Source organism: Lissotriton helveticus, chromosome 4_1 (genome assembly GCF_964261635.1).
Source record: "Lissotriton helveticus chromosome 4_1, aLisHel1.1, whole genome shotgun sequence".
Classification (NCBI taxonomy): domain Eukaryota; kingdom Metazoa; phylum Chordata; class Amphibia; order Caudata; family Salamandridae; genus Lissotriton; species Lissotriton helveticus.
The window spans coordinates 1,278,045,844-1,278,067,404 of record NC_136063.1 but is presented as its reverse complement, the minus strand read 5'-3'; positions in this window follow the sequence as shown (position 1 = coordinate 1,278,067,404).

The following is a 21,561-nucleotide window of genomic DNA, read 5'->3' as shown; positions in this document are numbered from 1 at the left end:
TAAAGTCAAAAGATTAAATGTTAAAATGTCATGAATATTGACCATTTTTTGAACGTTCGACAGGTCCGGGGTCATCATTTTTCATCAGAAAATGGATTTTTTGGACTCTACCAAAAATTATTCAAAATATCATTGGGATCGGGCCTCATGTTGAATAACCACTTTTTAGACCCTCACAGTGACCAAAATTGCCATTTTTACAGAGTTTTCGCTTACTCAAAAGCTTCAATTTTGACCAATTTCAGGCACAGAAATGACTTTAAACACACTTTTTTTAGTTGAAAATGTAATATTTCACATCCAACCGTCATTTCAAGTCAAAAGATTAAATGTTAAAATTTCATCAATATTGACCATTTTTTGAACGTTTTTCATCAGAAAATTGATTTTTTGGACTCTACCAAAAATGATTCAAAATGTCATTGGGAGCGGGCCTTCATGTTGAATAACCACTTTTTAGACCCTCACAGTGACCAAAATTGCCATTTTTACAGAGTTTTCGCTCACTCAAAAGCTTCAATTTTGACCAATTTCAGGCACAGAAATGACTTTAAACACACTTTTTTTAGTTGAAAATGTCATATTTCACATCCAACCGTCATTAAAAGTCAAAAGATTAAATGTTAAAATTTCATCAATATTGACCATTTTTTGAACGTTTGACAGGTCCGGGGTCATCGTTTTTCATCAGAAAATTGATTTTTTGGACTCTACCAAAAATGATTCAAAATGTCATTTGGATCAGGCCTCATGTTGAATAACCACTTTTTAAACCCTCACAGTGACCAAAATTGCCATTTTTACAGAGTTTTCGCTTACTCAAAAGCTTCAATTTTGACCAATTTCAGGCACAGAAATGACTTTAAACACACTTTTTTTAGTTGAAAAAGTAATATTTCACATCCAACCGTCATTTAAAGTCAAAAGATTAAATGTTAAAATTTCATCAATATTGACCACTTTTTGAACATTCGACAAGGTGGGGTCATCGTTTTTCATCAGAAAATTGATTTTTTGGACTCTACCAAAAATGATTCAAAATGTCATTGGGATCGGGCCTCATGTTGAATAACCACTTTTTAGACCCTCACAGTGACCAAAATTGCCATTTTTACAGAGTTTTCGCTTACTCAAAAGCTTCAATTTTGACCAATTTCAGGCACAGAAATGACTTTAAACACACTTTTTTTAGTTGAAAATGTAATATTTCACATCCAACCGTCATTTCAAGTCAAAAGATTAAATGTTAAAATTTCATCAATATTGACCATTTTTTGAACGTTCGACAGGTCCGGGGTCATCGTTTTTCATCAGAAAATTGATTTTTTGGACTCTACCAAAAATGATTCAAAATGTCATTGGGAGCGGGCCTTCATGTTGAATAACCACTTTTTAGACCCTCACAGTGACCAAAATTGCCATTTTTACGGAGTTTTCGCTTACTCAAAAGCTTCAATTTTGACCAATTTCAGGCACAGAAATGACTTTAAACACACTTATTTTAGTTGAAAAAGTCATATTTCACATCCAACCGTCATTTAAAGTCAAAAGATTAAATGTTAAAATTTCATCAATATTGACCATTTTTTTGAACGTTCGACAGGTCTGGGGTCATCGTTTTTCATCAGAAAATTGATTTTTTGGACTCTACCAAAAATGATTCAAAATGTCATTGGGAGCGGGCCTCATGTTGAATAACCACTTTTTAGACCCTCACAGTGACCAAAATTGCCATTTTTACGGAGTTTTCGCTTACTCAAAAGCTTCAATTTTGACCAATTTCAGGCACAGAAATGACTTTAAACACACTTATTTTAGTTGAAAAAGTCATATTTCACATCCAACCGTCATTTAAAGTCAAAAGATTAAATGTTAAAATTTCATCAATATTGACCTTTTTTTTGAACGTTCGACAGGTCCGGGGTCATCGTTTTTCATCAGAAAATTGATTTTTTGGACTCTACCAAAAATGATTCAAAATGTCATTGGGTTCGGGCCTCATGTTGAATAACCACTTTTTAGACCCTCACAGTGACCAAAATTGCCATTTTTACAGAGTTTTCGCTTACTCAAAAGCTTCAATTTTGACCAATTTCAGGCACAGAAATGACTTTAAACACACTTAAAATTAGTTGAAAAAGTAATATTTCACATCCAACTGTCATTTAAAGTCAAAAGATTAAATGTTAAAATTTCATCAATATTGACCATTTTTTGAACGTTCGACAGGTCCGGGGTCATCGTTTTTCATCAGAAAATTGATTTTTTGGACTCTACCAAAAATGATTCAAAATGTCATTGGGATTGGGCCTCATGTTGAATAACCACTTTTTAGACCCTCACAGTGACCAAAATTGCCATTTTTACAGAGTTTTCGCTTACTCAAAAGCTTCAATTTTGACCAATTTCAGGCACAGAAATGACTTTAAACACACTTATTTTAGTTGAAAAAGTAATAATTCACATCCAACCGTCATTTAAAGTCAAAAGATTAAATGTTAAAATTTCATCAATATTGACAACTTTTTTGAACGTTCGACAGGTGGGGTCATCGTTTTTCATCAGAAAATTGATTTTTTGGACTCTACCAAAAATGATTCAAAATGTCATTGGGATCGGGCCTCATGTTGAATAACCACTTTTTAGACTCTCACAGTGACCAAAATTGCCATTTTTACAGAGTTTCCGCTTACTCAAAAGCTTCAATTTTGACCAATTTCAGGCACAGAAATGACTTTAAACACACTTATTTTAGTTGAAAAAGTAATAATTCACATCCAACCGTCATTTAAAGTCAAAAGATTAAATGTTAAAATTTCATCAATATTGACCACTTTTTTGAACGTTCGACAGGTCCGGGGTCATCGTTTTTCATCAGAAAATTGATTTTTTGGACTCTACCAAAAATGATTCAAAATGTCATTGGGATCGGGCCTCATGTTGAATAACCACTTTTTAGACCCTCACAGTGACCAAAATTGCCATTTTTACAGAGTTTTCGCTTACTCAAAAGCTTCAATTTTGACCAATTTCAGGCACAGAAATGACTTTAAACACACTTTTTTTAGTTGAAAAAGTAATATTTCACATCCAACCGTCATTTAAAGTCAAAAGATTAAATGTTAAAATTTCATCAATATTGACCATTTTTTGAACGTTCGACAGGTCCGGGGTCATCGTTTTTCATCAGAAAATTGATTTTTTGGACTCTACCAAAAATGATTCAAAATGTCATTGGGATTGGGCCTCATGTTGAATAACTACTTTTTAGACCCTCACAGTGACCAAAATTGCCATTTTTACAGAGTTTTCGCTTACTCAAAAGCTTACATTTTGCCAATTTCAGGCACAGAAATGACTTTAAACACACTTTTTTTAGTTGAAAAAGTAATATTTCACATCCAACCGTCATTTAAAGTCAAAAGATTCAATGTTAAAATTTCATCAATGTTGACCATTTTTTGAACGTTCGACAGGTCTGGGGTCATCGTTTTTCATCAGAAAATTGATTTTTTGGACTCTACCAAAAATGATTCAAAATGTCATTGGGTTCGGACCTCATGTTGAATAACCACTTTTTAGACCCTCACAGTGACCAAAATTGCCATTTTTACAGAGTTTTCGCTTACTCAAAAGCTTCAATTTTGACCAATTTCAGGCACAGAAATGACTTTAAACACACTTATTTTAGTTGAAAAAGTAATATTTCACATCCAACCGTCATTTAAAGTCAAAAGATTAAATGTTAAAATTTCATCAATATTGACCATTTTTTGAACGTTCGACAGGTCCGGGGTCATCGTTTTTCATCAGAAAATTGATTTTTTAGACTCTACCAAAAATGATTCAAAATGTCATTGGGATCGGGCCTCATGTTGAATAACTACTTTTTAGACCCTCACAGTGACCAAAATTGCCATTTTTACAGAGTTTTCGCTTACTCAAAAGCTTCAATTTTGACCAATTTCAGGCACAGAAATGACTTTAAACACACCTTTTTTAGTTGAAAAAGTAATATTTCACATCCAACCGTCATTTAAAGTCAAAAGAATAAATGTTAAAATTTCATCAATATTGACCATTTTTTTAACGTTCGACAGGTCCGGGGTCATCGTTTTTCATCAGAAAATTGATTTTTTGGACTCTACCAAAAATGATTCAAAATGTCATTGGGATCGGGCCTCAAGTTGAATAACCACTTTTTAGACCCTCACAATGACCAAAATTGCCATTTTTACAGAGTTTTCGCTTACTCAAAAGCTTCAATTTTGACCAATTTCAGGCACAGAAATGACTTTAAACACACTTATTTTAGTTGAAAAAGTAATAATTCACATCCAACCGTCATTTAAAGTCAAAAGATTAAATGTTAAAATTTCATCATTATTGACCATTTTTTTAACGTTCGACAGGTCCGGGGTCATCGTTTTTCATCAGAAAATTGATTTTTTGGACTCTACCAAAAATGATTCAAAATGTCATTGGGATCGGGCCTCATGTTGAATAACCACTTTTTAGACCCTCACAGTGACCAAAATTGCCATTTTTACAGAGTTTTCGCTTACTCAAAAGCTTCAATTTTGACCAATTTCAGGCACAGAAATGACTTTAAACACACTTAAAATTAGTTGAAAAAGTAATATTTCACATCCAACTGTCATTTAAAGTCAAAAGATTAAATGTTAAAATTTCATCAATATTGACCATTTTTTGAACGTTCGACAGGTCCGGGGTCATCGTGTTTCATCAGAAAATTGATTTTTTGGACTCTACCAAAAATGATTCAAAATGTCATTGGGATTGGGCCTCATGTTGAATAACCACTTTTTAGACCCTCACAGTGACCAAAATTGCCATTTTTACAGAGTTTTCGCTTACTCAAAAGCTTCAATTTTGACCAATTTCAGGCACAGAAATGACTTTAAACACACTTATTTTAGTTGAAAAAGTAATAATTCACATCCAACCGTCATTTAAAGTCAAAAGATTAAATGTTAAAATTTCATCAATATTGACAACTTTTTTGAACGTTCGACAGGTGGGGTCATCGTTTTTCATCAGAAAATTGATTTTTTGGACTCTACCAAAAATGATTCAAAATGTCATTGGGATCGGGCCTCATGTTGAATAACCACTTTTTAGACTCTCACAGTGACCAAAATTGCCATTTTTACAGAGTTTCCGCTTACTCAAAAGCTTCAATTTTGACCAATTTCAGGCACAGAAATGACTTTAAACACACTTATTTTAGTTGAAAAAGTAATAATTCACATCCAACCGTCATTTAAAGTCAAAAGATTAAATGTTAAAATTTCATCAATATTGACCACTTTTTTGAACGTTCGACAGGTCCGGGGTCATCGTTTTTCATCAGAAAATTGATTTTTTGGACTCTACCAAAAATGATTCAAAATGTCATTGGGATCGGGCCTCATGTTGAATAACCACTTTTTAGACCCTCACAGTGACCAAAATTGCCATTTTTACAGAGTTTTCGCTTACTCAAAAGCTTCAATTTTGACCAATTTCAGGCACAGAAATGACTTTAAACACACTTTTTTTAGTTGAAAAAGTAATATTTCACATCCAACCGTCATTTAAAGTCAAAAGATTAAATGTTAAAATTTCATCAATATTGACCATTTTTTGAACGTTCGACAGGTCCGGGGTCATCGTTTTTCATCAGAAAATTGATTTTTTGGACTCTACCAAAAATGATTCAAAATGTCATTGGGATTGGGCCTCATGTTGAATAACTACTTTTTAGACCCTCACAGTGACCAAAATTGCAATTTTTACAGAGTTTTCGCTTACTCAAAAGCTTACATTTTGACCAATTTCAGGCACAGAAATGACTTTAAACACACTTTTTTTAGTTGAAAAAGTAATATTTCACATCCAACCGTCATTTAAAGTCAAAAGATTCAATGTTAAAATTTCATCAATGTTGACCATTTTTTGAACGTTCGACAGGTCTGGGGTCATCGTTTTTCATCAGAAAATTGATTTTTTGGACTCTACCAAAAATGATTCAAAATGTCATTGGGTTCGGACCTCATGTTGAATAACCACTTTTTAGACCCTCACAGTGACCAAAATTGCCATTTTTACAGAGTTTTCGCTTACTCAAAAGCTTCAATTTTGACCAATTTCAGGCACAGAAATGACTTTAAACACACTTATTTTAGTTGAAAAAGTAATATTTCACATCCAACCGTCATTTAAAGTCAAAAGATTAAATGTTAAAATTTCATCAATATTGACCATTTTTTGAACGTTCGACAGGTCCGGGGTCATCGTTTTTCATCAGAAAATTGATTTTTTAGACTCTACCAAAAATGATTCAAAATGTCATTGGGATCGGGCCTCATGTTGAATAACTACTTTTTAGACCCTCACAGTGACCAAAATTGCCATTTTTACAGAGTTTTCGCTTACTCAAAAGCTTCAATTTTGACCAATTTCAGGCACAGAAATGACTTTAAACACACCTTTTTTAGTTGAAAAAGTAATATTTCACATCCAACCGTCATTTAAAGTCAAAAGAATAAATGTTAAAATTTCATCAATATTGACCATTTTTTTAACGTTCGACAGGTCCGGGGTCATCGTTTTTCATCAGAAAATTGATTTTTTGGACTCTACCAAAAATGATTCAAAATGTCATTGGGATCGGGCCTCATGTTGAATAACCACTTTTTAGACCCTCACAATGACCAAAATTGCCATTTTTACAGAGTTTTCGCTTACTCAAAAGCTTCAATTTTGACCAATTTCAGGCACAGAAATGACTTTAAACACACTTATTTTAGTTGAAAAAGTAATAATTCACATCCAACCGTCATTTAAAGTCAAAAGATTAAATGTTAAAATTTCATCATTATTGACCATTTTTTTAACGTTCGACAGGTCCGGGGTCATCGTTTTTCATCAGAAAATGGATTTTTTGGACTCTACCAAAAATGATTCAAAATGTCATTGGGATCGGGCCTCATGTTGAATAACCACTTTTTAGACCCTCACAGTGACCAAAATTGCCATTTTTACAGAGTTTTCGCTCACTCAAAAGCTTCAATTTTGACCAATTTCAGGCACAGAAATGACTTTAAACACACTTTTTTTAGTTGAAAATGTCATATTTCACATCCAACCGTCATTAAAAGTCAAAAGATTAAATGTTAAAATTTCATCAATATTGACCATTTTTTGAACGTTTGACAGGTCCGGGGTCATCGTTTTTCATCAGAAAATTGATTTTTTGGACTCTACCAAAAATGATTCAAAATGTCATTTGGATCAGGCCTCATGTTGAATAACCACTTTTTAAACCCTCACAGTGACCAAAATTGCCATTTTTACAGAGTTTTCGCTTACTCAAAAGCTTCAATTTTGACCAATTTCAGGCACAGAAATGACTTTAAACACACTTTTTTTAGTTGAAAAAGTAATATTTCACATCCAACCGTCATTTAAAGTCAAAAGATTAAATGTTAAAATTTCATCAATATTGACCACTTTTTGAACATTCGACAAGGTGGGGTCATCGTTTTTCATCAGAAAATTGATTTTTTGGACTCTACCAAAAATGATTCAAAATGTCATTGGGATCGGGCCTCATGTTGAATAACCACTTTTTAGACCCTCACAGTGACCAAAATTGCCATTTTTACAGAGTTTTCGCTTACTCAAAAGCTTCAATTTTGACCAATTTCAGGCACAGAAATGACTTTAAACACACTTTTTTTAGTTGAAAAAGTAATATTTCACATCCAACCGTCATTTAAAGTCAAAAGATTAAATGTTAAAATGTCATCAATATTGACCATTTTTTGAACGTTCGACAGGTCCGGGGTCATAATTTTTCTTCAGAAAATGGATTTTTTGGACTCTACCAAAAATGATTCAAAATATCATTGGGATCGGGCCTCATGTTGAATAACCACTTTTTAGACTCTCACAGTGACCAAAATTGCCATTTTTACAGAGTTTCCGCTTACTCAAAAGCTTCAATTTTGACCAATTTCAGGCACAGAAATGACTTTAAACACACTTTTTTTAGTTGAAAAAGTAATAATTCACATCCAACCATCATTTAAAGTCAAAAGATTAAATGTTAAAATTTCATCAATATTGACCACTTTTTTGAATGTTCGACAGGTCCGGGGTCATCGTTTTTCATCAGAAAATTGATTTTTTGGACTCTACCAAAAATGATTCAAAATGTCATTGGGATCGGGCCTCATGTTGAATAACCACTTTTTAGACCCTCACAGTGACCAAAATTGCCATTTTTACAGAGTTTTCGCTTACTCAAAAGCTTCAATTTTGACCAATTTCAGGCACAGAAATGACTTTAAACACACTTTTTTTAGTTGAAAAAGTAATATTTCACATCCAACCGTCATTTAAAGTCAAAAGATTAAATGTTAAAATGTCATGAATATTGACCATTTTTTGAACGTTCGACAGGTCCGGGGTCATCATTTTTCATCAGAAAATGGATTTTTTGGACTCTACCAAAAATTATTCAAAATATCATTGGGATCGGGCCTCATGTTGAATAACCACTTTTTAGACCCTCACAGTGACCAAAATTGCCATTTTTACAGAGTTTTCGCTTACTCAAAAGCTTCAATTTTGACCAATTTCAGGCACAGAAATGACTTTAAACACACTTTTTTTAGTTGAAAATGTAATATTTCACATCCAACCGTCATTTCAAGTCAAAAGATTAAATGTTAAAATTTCATCAATATTGACCATTTTTTGAACGTTCGACAGGTCCGGGGTCATCGTTTTTCATCAGAAAATTGATTTTTTGGACTCTACCAAAAATGATTCAAAATGTCATTGGGAGCGGGCCTTCATGTTGAATAACCACTTTTTAGACCCTCACAGTGACCAAAATTGCCATTTTTACAGAGTTTTCGCTTACTCAAAAGCTTCAATTTTGACCAATTTCAGGCACAGAAATGACTTTAAACACACTTAAAATTAGTTGAAAAAGTAATATTTCACATCCAACTGTCATTTAAAGTCAAAAGATTAAATGTTAAAATTTCATCAATATTGACCATTTTTTGAACGTTCGACAGGTCCGGGGTCATCGTTTTTCATCAGAAAATTGATTTTTTGGACTCTACCAAAAATGATTCAAAATGTCATTGGGATTGGGCCTCATGTTGAATAACCACTTTTTAGACCCTCACAGTGACCAAAATTGCCATTTTTACAGAGTTTTCGCTTACTCAAAAGCTTCAATTTTGACCAATTTCAGGCACAGAAATGACTTTAAACACACTTATTTTAGTTGAAAAAGTAATAATTCACATCCAACCGTCATTTAAAGTCAAAAGATTAAATGTTAAAATTTCATCAATATTGACAACTTTTTTGAACGTTCGACAGGTGGGGTCATCGTTTTTCATCAGAAAATTGATTTTTTGGACTCTACCAAAAATGATTCAAAATGTCATTGGGATCGGGCCTCATGTTGAATAACCACTTTTTAGACTCTCACAGTGACCAAAATTGCCATTTTTACAGAGTTTCCGCTTACTCAAAAGCTTACATTTTGACCAATTTCAGGCACAGAAATGACTTTAAACACACTTTTTTTAGTTGAAAAAGTAATATTTCACATCCAACCGTCATTTAAAGTCAAAAGATTCAATGTTAAAATTTCATCAATGTTGACCATTTTTGGAACGTTCGACAGGTCTGGGGTCATCGTTTTTCATCAGAAAATTGATTTTTTGGACTCTACCAAAAATGATTCAAAATGTCATTGGGTTCGGACCTCATGTTGAATAACCACTTTTTAGACCCTCACAGTGACCAAAATTGCCATTTTTACAGAGTTTTCGCTTACTCAAAAGCTTCAATTTTGACTAATTTCAGGCACAGAAATGACTTTAAACACACTTATTTTAGTTGAAAAAGTAATATTTCACATCCAACCGTCATTTAAAGTCAAAAGATTAAATGTTAAAATTTCATCAATATTGACCATTTTTTGAACGTTCGACAGGTCCGGGGTCATCGTTTTTCATCAGAAAATTGATTTTTTAGACTCTACCAAAAATGATTCAAAATGTCATTGGGATCGGGCCTCATGTTGAATAACTACTTTTTAGACCCTCACAGTGACCAAAATTGCCATTTTTACAGAGTTTTCGCTTACTCAAAAGCTTCAATTTTGACCAATTTCAGGCACAGAAATGACTTTAAACACACCTTTTTTAGTTGAAAAAGTAATATTTCACATCCAACCGTCATTTAAAGTCAAAAGAATAAATGTTAAAATTTCATCAATATTGACCATTTTTTTAACGTTCGACAGGTCCGGGGTCATCGTTTTTCATCAGAAAATTGATTTTTGGGACTCTACCAAAAATGATTCAAAATGTCATTGGGATCGGGCCTCATGTTGAATAACCACTTTTTAGACCCTCACAATGACCAAAATTGCCATTTTTACAGAGTTTTCGCTTACTCAAAAGCTTCAATTTTGACCAATTTCAGGCACAGAAATGACTTTAAACACACTTATTTTAGTTGAAAAAGTAATAATTCACATCCAACCGTCATTTAAAGTCAAAAGATTAAATGTTAAAATTTCATCATTATTGACCATTTTTTTAACGTTCGACAGGTCCGGGGTCATCGTTTTTCATCAGAAAATTGATTTTTTGGACTCTACCAAAAATGATTCAAAATGTCATTGGGATCGGGCCTCATGTTGAATAACCACTTTTTAGACCCTCACTATGACCAAAATTGCCATTTTTACGGAGTTTTCGCTTACTCAAAAGCTTCAATTTTGACCAATTTCAGGCACAGAAATGACTTTAAACACACTTATTTTAGTTGAAAAAGTCATATATTTCACATCCAACCGTCATTTAAAGTCAAAAGATTAAATGTTAAAATTTCATCAATATTGACAATTTTTTTGAACGTTCGACAGGTCCGGGGTCATCGTTTTTCATCAGAAAATTGATTTTTTGGACTCTACCAAAAATGATTCAAAATGTCATTGGGTTCGGGCCTCATGTTGAATAACCACTTTTTAGACCCTCACAGTGACCAAAATTGCCATTTTTACAGAGTTTTCGCTTACTCAAAAGCTTCAATTTTGACCAATTTCAGGCACAGAAATGACTTTAAACACACTTAAAATTAGTTGAAAAAGTAATATTTCACATCCAACTGTCATTTAAAGTCAAAAGATTAAATGTTAAAATTTCATCAATATTGACCATTTTTTGAACGTTCGACAGGTCCGGGGTCATCGTTTTTCATCAGAAAATTGATTTTTTGGACTCTACCAAAAATGATTCAAAATGTCATTGGGATTGGGCCTCATGTTGAATAACCACTTTTTAGACCCTCACAGTGACCAAAATTGCCATTTTTACAGAGTTTTCGCTTACTCAAAAGCTTCAATTTTGACCAATTTCAGGCACAGAAATGACTTTAAACACACTTATTTTAGTTGAAAAAGTAATAATTCACATCCAACCGTCATTTAAAGTCAAAAGATTAAATGTTAAAATTTCATCAATATTGACAACTTTTTTGAACGTTCGACAGGTGGGGTCATCGTTTTTCATCAGAAAATTGATTTTTTGGACTCTACCAAAAAATGATTCAAAATGTCATTGGGATCGGGCCTCATGTTGAATAACCACTTTTTAGACTCTCACAGTGACCAAAATTGCCATTTTTACAGAGTTTCCGCTTACTCAAAAGCTTCAATTTTGACCAATTTCAGGCACAGAAATGACTTTAAACACACTTATTTTAGTTGAAAAAGTAATAATTCACATCCAACCGTCATTTAAAGTCAAAAGATTAAATGTTAAAATTTCATCAATATTGACCACTTTTTTGAACGTTCGACAGGTCCGGGGTCATCGTTTTTCATCAGAAAATTGATTTTTTGGACTCTACCAAAAATGATTCAAAATGTCATTGGGATCGGGCCTCATGTTGAATAACCACTTTTTAGACCCTCACAGTGACCAAAATTGCCATTTTTACAGAGTTTTCGCTTACTCAAAAGCTTCAATTTTGACCAATTTCAGGCACAGAAATGACTTTAAACACACTTTTTTTAGTTGAAAAAGTAATATTTCACATCCAACCGTCATTTAAAGTCAAAAGATTAAATGTTAAAATTTCATCAATATTGACCATTTTTTGAACGTTCGACAGGTCCGGGGTCATCGTTTTTCATCAGAAAATTGATTTTTTGGACTCTACCAAAAATGATTCAAAATGTCATTGGGATTGGGCCTCATGTTGAATAACTACTTTTTAGACCCTCACAGTGACCAAAATTGCCATTTTTACAGAGTTTTCGCTTACTCAAAAGCTTACATTTTGACCAATTTCAGGCACAGAAATGACTTTAAACACACTTTTTTTAGTTGAAAAAGTAATATTTCACATCCAACCGTCATTTAAAGTCAAAAGATTCAATGTTAAAATTTCATCAATGTTGACCATTTTTTGAACGTTCGACAGGTCTGGGGTCATCGTTTTTCATCAGAAAATTGATTTTTTGGACTCTACCAAAAATGATTCAAAATGTCATTGGGTTCGGACCTCATGTTGAATAACCACTTTTTAGACCCTCACAGTGACCAAAATTGCCATTTTTACAGAGTTTTCGCTTACTCAAAAGCTTCAATTTTGACCAATTTCAGGCACAGAAATGACTTTAAACACACTTATTTTAGTTGAAAAAGTAATATTTCACATCCAACCGTCATTTAAAGTCAAAAGATTAAATGTTAAAATTTCATCAATATTGACCATTTTTTGAACGTTCGACAGGTCCGGGGTCATCGTTTTTCATCAGAAAATTGATTTTTTAGACTCTACCAAAAATGATTCAAAATGTCATTGGGATCGGGCCTCATGTTGAATAACTACTTTTTAGACCCTCACAGTGACCAAAATTGCCATTTTTACAGAGTTTTCGCTTACTCAAAAGCTTCAATTTTGACCAATTTCAGGCACAGAAATGACTTTAAACACACCTTTTTTAGTTGAAAAAGTAATATTTCACATCCAACCGTCATTTAAAGTCAAAAGAATAAATGTTAAAATTTCATCAATATTGACCATTTTTTTAACGTTCGACAGGTCCGGGGTCATCGTTTTTCATCAGAAAATTGATTTTTTGGACTCTACCAAAAATGATTCAAAATGTCATTGGGATCGGGCCTCATGTTGAATAACCACTTTTTAGACCCTCACAATGACCAAAATTGCCATTTTTACAGAGTTTTCGCTTACTCAAAAGCTTCAATTTTGACCAATTTCAGGCACAGAAATGACTTTAAACACACTTATTTTAGTTGAAAAAGTAATAATTCACATCCAACCGTCATTTAAAGTCAAAAGATTAAATGTTAAAATTTCATCATTATTGACCATTTTTTTAACGTTCGACAGGTCCGGGGTCATCGTTTTTCATCAGAAAATGGATTTTTTGGACTCTACCAAAAATGATTCAAAATGTCATTGGGATCGGGCCTCATGTTGAATAACCACTTTTTAGACCCTCACAGTGACCAAAATTGCCATTTTTACAGAGTTTTCGCTCACTCAAAAGCTTCAATTTTGACCAATTTCAGGCACAGAAATGACTTTAAACACACTTTTTTTAGTTGAAAATGTCATATTTCACATCCAACCGTCATTAAAAGTCAAAAGATTAAATGTTAAAATTTCATCAATATTGACCATTTTTTGAACGTTTGACAGGTCCGGGGTCATCGTTTTTCATCAGAAAATTGATTTTTTGGACTCTACCAAAAATGATTCAAAATGTCATTTGGATCAGGCCTCATGTTGAATAACCACTTTTTAAACCCTCACAGTGACCAAAATTGCCATTTTTACAGAGTTTTCGCTTACTCAAAAGCTTCAATTTTGACCAATTTCAGGCACAGAAATGACTTTAAACACACTTTTTTTAGTTGAAAAAGTAATATTTCACATCCAACCGTCATTTAAAGTCAAAAGATTAAATGTTAAAATTTCATCAATATTGACCACTTTTTGAACATTCGACAAGGTGGGGTCATCGTTTTTCATCAGAAAATTGATTTTTTGGACTCTACCAAAAATGATTCAAAATGTCATTGGGATCGGGCCTCATGTTGAATAACCACTTTTTAGACCCTCACAGTGACCAAAATTGCCATTTTTACAGAGTTTTCGCTTACTCAAAAGCTTCAATTTTGACCAATTTCAGGCACAGAAATGACTTTAAACACACTTTTTTTAGTTGAAAAAGTAATATTTCACATCCAACCGTCATTTAAAGTCAAAAGATTAAATGTTAAAATGTCATCAATATTGACCATTTTTTGAACGTTCGACAGGTCCGGGGTCATAATTTTTCATCAGAAAATGGATTTTTTGGACTCTACCAAAAATGATTCAAAATATCATTGGGATCGGGCCTCATGTTGAATAACCACTTTTTAGACTCTCACAGTGACCAAAATTGCCATTTTTACAGAGTTTCCGCTTACTCAAAAGCTTCAATTTTGACCAATTTCAGGCACAGAAATGACTTTAAACACACTTTTTTTAGTTGAAAAAGTAATAATTCACATCCAACCATCATTTAAAGTCAAAAGATTAAATGTTAAAATTTCATCAATATTGACCACTTTTTTGAATGTTCGACAGGTCCGGGGTCATCGTTTTTCATCAGAAAATTGATTTTTTGGACTCTACCAAAAATGATTCAAAATGTCATTGGGATCGGGCCTCATGTTGAATAACCACTTTTTAGACCCTCACAGTGACCAAAATTGCCATTTTTACAGAGTTTTCGCTTACTCAAAAGCTTCAATTTTGACCAATTTCAGGCACAGAAATGACTTTAAACACACTTTTTTTAGTTGAAAAAGTAATATTTCACATCCAACCGTCATTTAAAGTCAAAAGATTAAATGTTAAAATGTCATGAATATTGACCATTTTTTGAACGTTCGACAGGTCCGGGGTCATCATTTTTCATCAGAAAATGGATTTTTGGACTCTACCAAAAATTATTCAAAATATCATTGGGATCGGGCCTCATGTTGAATAACCACTTTTTAGACCCTCACAGTGACCAAAATTGCCATTTTTACTGAGTTTTTCGCTTACTCAAAAGCTTCAATTTTGACCAATTTCAGGCACAGAAATGACTTTAAACACACTTTTTTTAGTTGAAAATGTAATATTTCACATCCAACCGTCATTTCAAGTCAAAAGATTAAATGTTAAAATTTCATCAATATTGACCATTTTTGAACGTTCGACAGGTCCGGGGTCATCGTTTTTCATCAGAAAATTGATTTTTTGGACTCTACCAAAAATGATTCAAAATGTCATTGGGAGCGGGCCTTCATGTTGAATAACCACTTTTTAGACCCTCACAGTGACCAAAATTGCCATTTTTACGGAGTTTTCGCTTACTCAAAAGCTTCAATTTTGACCAATTTCAGGCACAGAAATGACTTTAAACACACTTATTTTAGTTGAAAAAGTCATATTTCACATCCAACCGTCATTTAAAGTCAAAAGATTAAATGTTAAAATTTCATCAATATTGACCATTTTTTTGAACGTTCGACAGGTCTGGGGTCATCGTTTTTCATCAGAAAATTGATTTTTTGGACTCTACCAAAAATGATTCAAAATGTCATTGGGAGCGGGCCTCATGTTGAATAACCACTTTTTAGACCCTCACAGTGACCAAAATTGCCATTTTTACGGAGTTTTCGCTTACTCAAAAGCTTCAATTTTGACCAATTTCAGGCACAGAAATGACTTTAAACACACTTATTTTAGTTGAAAAAGTCATATTTCACATCCAACCGTCATTTAAAGTCAAAAGATTAAATGTTAAAATTTCATCAATATTGACCATTTTTTGAACGTTCGACAGGTCCGGGGTCATCGTTTTTCATCAGAAAATTGATTTTTGGACTCTACCAAAAATGATTCAAAATGTCATTGGGTTCGGGCCTCATGTTGAATAACCACTTTTTAGACCCTCACAGTGACCAAAATTGCCATTTTTACAGAGTTTTCGCTTACTCAAAAGCTTCAATTTTGACCAATTTCAGGCACAGAAATGACTTTAAACACACTTAAAATTAGTTGAAAAAGTAATATTTCACATCCAACTGTCATTTAAAGTCAAAAGATTAAATGTTAAAATTTCATCAATATTGACCATTTTTTGAACGTTCGACAGGTCCGGGGTCATCGTTTTTCATCAGAAAATTGATTTTTTGGACTCTACCAAAAATGATTCAAAATGTCATTGGGATTGGGCCTCATGTTGAATAACCACTTTTTAGACCCTCACAGTGACCAAAATTGCCATTTTTACAGAGTTTTCGCTTACTCAAAAGCTTCAATTTTGACCAATTTCAGGCACAGAAATGACTTTAAACACACTTATTTTAGTTGAAAAAGTAATAATTCACATCCAACCGTCATTTAAAGTCAAAAGATTAAATGTTAAAATTTCATCAATATTGACAACTTTTTTGAACGTTCGACAGGTGGGGTCATCGTTTTTCATCAGAAAATTGATTTTTTGGACTCTACCAAAAATGATTCAAAATGTCATTGGGATCGGGCCTCATGTTGAATAACCACTTTTTAGACTCTCACAGTGACCAAAATTGCCATTTTTACAGAGTTTCCGCTTACTCAAAAGCTTCAATTTTGACCAATTTCAGGCACAGAAATGACTTTAAACACACTTATTTTAGTTGAAAAAGTAATAATTCACATCCAACCGTCATTTAAAGTCAAAAGATTAAATGTTAAAATTTCATCAATATTGACCACTTTTTGAACGTTCGACAGGTCCGGGGTCATCGTTTTTCATCAGAAAATTGATTTTTTGGACTCTACCAAAAATGATTCAAAATGTCATTGGGATCGGGCCTCATGTTGAATAACCACTTTTAGACCCTCACAGTGACCAAAATTGCATTTTTACAGAGTTTTCGCTTACTCAAAAGCTTCAATTTTGACCAATTTCAGGCACAGAAATGACTTTAAACACACTTTTTTTAGTTGAAAAAGTAATATTTCACATCCAACCGTCATTTAAAGTCAAAAGATTCAATGTTAAAATTTCATCAATGTTGACCATTTTTGGAACGTTCGACAGGTCTGGGGTCATCGTTTTTCATCAGAAAATTGATTTTTTGGACTCTACCAAAAATGATTCAAAATGTCATTGGGTTCGGACCTCATGTTGAATAACCACTTTTTAGACCTCACAGTGACCAAAATTGCCATTTTTACAGAGTTTTCGCTTACTCAAAAGCTTCAATTTTGACCAATTTCAGGCACAGAAATGACTTTAAACACACTTATTTTAGTTGAAAAAGTAATATTTCACATCCAACCGTCATTTAAAGTCAAAAGATTAAATGTTAAAATTTCATCAATATTGACCATTTTTTGAACGTTCGACAGGTCCGGGGTCATCGTTTTTCATCAGAAAATTGATTTTTTGGACTCTACCAAAAATGATTCAAAAATGTCATTGGGAGTGGGCCTCATGTTGAATAACCACTTTTTAGACCCTCACAGTGACCAAAATTGCCATTTTTACGGAGTTTTTGCTTACTCAAAAGCTTCAATTTTGACCAATTTCAGGCACAGAAATAACTTTAAACACACTTATTTTAGTTGAAAAAGTCATATTTCACATCCAACCGTCATTTAAAGTCAAAAGATTAAATGTTAAAATTTCATCAATATTGACCATTTTTTTGAACGTTCGACAGGTCCGGGGTCATCGTTTTTCATCAGAAAATTGATTTTTTGGACTCTACCAAAAATGATTCAAAATGTCATTGGGTTCGGCCTCATGTTGAATAACCACTTTTTAGACCCTCACAGTGACCAAAATTGCCATTTTTACAGAGTTTTCGCTTACTCAAAAGCTTCAATTTTGACCAATTTCAGGCACAGAAATGACTTTAAACACACTTAAAATTAGTTGAAAAAGTAATATTTCACATCCAACCGTCATTTAAAGTCAAAAGATTAAATGTTAAATTTCATCAATATTGACCATTTTTTGAACGTTCGACAGGTCCGGGGTCATCGTTTTTCATCAGAAAATGATTTTTGGACTCTACCAAAAATGATTCAAAATGTCATTGGGATTGGGCCTCATGTTGAATAACCACTTTTTAGACCCTCACAGTGACCAAAATTGCCATTTTTACAGAGTTTTCGCTTACTCAAAAGCTTCAATTTTGACCCAATTTCAGGCACAGAAATGACTTTAAACACACTTATTTTAGTTGAAAAAGTAATAATTCACATCCAACCGTCATTTAAAGTCAAAAGATTAAATGTTAAAATTTCATCAATATTGACCACTTTTTTGAACGTTCGACAGGTGGGGTCATCGTTTTTCATCAGAAAATTGATTTTTTGGACTCTACCAAAAATGATTCAAAATGTCATTGGGATCGGGCCTCATGTTGAATAACCACTTTTTAGACTCTCACAGTGACCAAAATTGCCATTTTTACAGAGTTTCCGCTTACTCAAAAGCTTCAATTTTGACCAATTTCAGGCACAGAAATGACTTTAAACACACTTTTTTTAGTTGAAAAAGTAATTTTTCACATCCAACCGCCATTTAAAGTCAAAAGATTAAATGTTAAAATTTCATCAATATTGACCACTTTTTGAACGTTCGACAGGTGGGGTCATCGTTTTTCATCAGAAAATTGATTTTTTGGACTCTACCAAAAATTATTCAAAATGTCATTGGGATCGGGCCTCATGTTGAATAACCACTTTTTAGAACCTCACAGTGACCAAAATTGCCAATTTTACAGAGTTTTCGCTTACTCAAAAGCTTCAATTTTGACCAATTTCAGGCACAGAAATGACTTTAAACACACTTTTTTTAGTTGAAAAAGTAATATTTCACATCCAACCGTCATTTAAAGTCAAAAGATTAAATGTTAAAATGTCATCAATATTGACCATTTTTTGAACGTTCGACAGGTCCGGGGTCATCGTTTTTCATCAGAAAATTGATTTTTTGGACTCTACCAAAAATGATTCAAAATGTCATTGGGATTGGGCCTCATGTTGAATAACCACTTTTTAGACCCTCACAGTGACCAAAATTGCCATTTTTACAGAGTTTTCGCTTACTCAAAAGCTTCAATTTTGACCAATTTCAGGCACAGAAATGACTTTAAACACACTTATTTTAGTTGAAAAAGTAATAATTCACATCCAACCGTCATTTACAGTCAAAAGATTAAATGTTAAAATTTCATCAATATTGACCACTTTTTTGAACGTTCGACAGGTGGGGTCATCGTTTTTCATCAGAAAATTGATTTTTTGGACTCTACCAAAAATGATTCAAAATGTCATTGGGATCGGGCCTCATGTTGAATAACCACTTTTTAGACTCTCACAGTGACCAAAATTGCCATTTTTACAGAGTTTCCGCTTACTCAAAAGCTTCAATTTTGACCAATTTCAGGCACAGAAATGACTTTAAACACACTTTTTTTAGTTGAAAAAGTAATTTTTCACATCCAACCGCCATTTAAAGTCAAAAGATTAAATGTTAAAATGTCATCAATATTGACCACTTTTTGAACGTTCGACAGGTGGGGTCATCGTTTTTCATCAGAAAATTGATTTTTTGGACTCTACCAAAAATTATTCAAAATGTCATTGGGATCGGGCCTCATGTTGAATAACCACTTTTTAGAACCTCACAGTGACCAAAATTGCCAATTTTACAGAGTTTTCGCTTACTCAAAAGCTTCAATTTTGACCAATTTCAGGCACAGAAATGACTTTAAACACACTTTTTTTAGTTGAAAAAGTAATATTTCACATCCAACCGTCATTTAAAGTCAAAAGATTAAATGTTAAAATGTCATCAATATTGACCATTTTTTGAACGTTCGGGGTCATCATTTTTCATCAGAAAATTGATTTTTTGGACTCTACCAAAAATGATTCAAAATGTCATTGGGTTCGGTCCTCATGTTGAATAACCACTTTTTAGACCCTCACAGTGACCAAAATTGCCATTTTTACAGAGTTTTCGCTTACTCAAAAGCTTCAATTTTGACCAATTTCAGGCACAGAAATGACTTTAAACACACTTTTTTTTAGTTGAAAAAGTAATATTTCACATCCAACCGTCATTTAAAGTCAAAAGATTAAATGTTAAAATTTCATCAATATTGACCATTTTTTGAACGTTTGACAGGTCCGGGGTCATCGTTTTTCATCGGAAAATTGATTTTTTGGACTCTACCAAAAATGATTCAAAATGTCATTGGGATCGGGCCTCATGTTGAATAACCACTTTTTAGACTCTCACAGTGACCAAAATTGCCATTTTTACAGAGTTTCCGCTTACTCAAAACCTTCAATTTTGACCAATTTCAGGCACAGAAATGACTTTAAACACACTTTTTTTAGTTGAAAAAGTAATATTTCACATACAACCGTCATTTAAAGTCAAAAGAATAAATGTTAAAATTTCATCAATATTGACCATTTTTTGAACGTTCGACAGGTCCGGGGTCATCGTTTTTCATCAGAAAATTGATTTTATGGACTCTACCAAAAATGATTTAAAATGTCATTGGCAGCGGGCCTCATGTTGAATAACCACTTTTTAGACCCTCACAGTGACCAAAATTGCCATTTTTACAGAGTTTTCGCTTACTCAAAAGCTTCAATTTTGACCAATTTCAGGCACAGAAATGACTTTAAACACACTTATTTTAGTTGAAAAAGTAATATTTCACATCCAACCGTCATTTAAAGTCAAAAGATTAAATGTTAAAATGTCATCAATATTGACCATTTTTTGAACTTTCGACAGGTCCGGGGTCATCATTTTTCATCAGAAAATAGATTTTTTGGACTCTACCAAAAATGATTCAAAATATCATTGGGATCGGGCCTCATGTTGAATAACCACTTTTTAGACCCTCACAGTGACCAAAATTGCCATTTTTACAGAGTTTTCGCTTACTCAAAAGCTTCAATTTTGACCAATTTCAGGCACAGAAATGACTTTAAACACACTTTTTTTAGTTGAAAAAGTAATATTTCACATACAACCGTCATTTAAAGTCAAAAGATTAAATGTTAAAATTTCATCAATATTGACCATTTTTTGAACGTTCGACAGGTCCGGGGTCATCGTTTTTCATCAGAAAATTGATTTTTTGGACTCTACCAAAAATGATTCAAAATGTCATTGGGAGCGGGCCTCATGTTGAATAACCACTTTTTAGACCCTCACAGTGACCAAAATTGCCATTTTTACAGAGTTTTCGCTTGCTCAAAAGCTTCAATTTTGACCAATTTCAGGCACAGAAATGACTTTAAACACACTTATTTTAGTTGAAAAAGTCATATTTCACATCCAACCGTCATTTAAAGTCAAAAGATTAAATGTTAAAATTTCATCAATATTGACCATTTTTTTGAACGTTCGAC